This window comes from Arachis ipaensis, unplaced genomic scaffold, assembly GCF_000816755.2.
Source record: "Arachis ipaensis cultivar K30076 unplaced genomic scaffold, Araip1.1 Aipa1002, whole genome shotgun sequence".
Classification (NCBI taxonomy): domain Eukaryota; kingdom Viridiplantae; phylum Streptophyta; class Magnoliopsida; order Fabales; family Fabaceae; genus Arachis; species Arachis ipaensis.
In genome coordinates this window covers 4,992-5,379 of record NW_015495958.1, presented here as the reverse complement: position 1 = coordinate 5,379, position 388 = coordinate 4,992, and positions in this window count along the sequence as shown.

Here is a 388-nt window from a genome sequence, read left to right as displayed (position 1 = left end):
CATCAAAATGTAATTTGCTATATTATAGCTGTCTTCTTTGATTTGCTTTTTCCAAAATGCAGTTTTATTGTTCTTCTTTTTCCCAATAGCACTCTTTTTCATCTTACTCATCTCCAAACACTCAACCTTGCTTTCAATTCTTTCCATTTTTCTCCATTGTCATCTCAGTTTAGTAAGCTTGTGAGTCTCACACACTTGAATTTATCTAATTGTGAATTCATAGGTGAAATTCCTTCCCAAATATCACACCTTTCCAAATTACAATCACTTGATCTCTCTTCGAATTATAATTTGATGTGGAAAGAAACTACTTGGAAAAGAATGTTGCAAAATGCCCAAATTAGGAGCTGTGAAAGTGATCATTTCCGTTCTTGCTTTACTACACTGA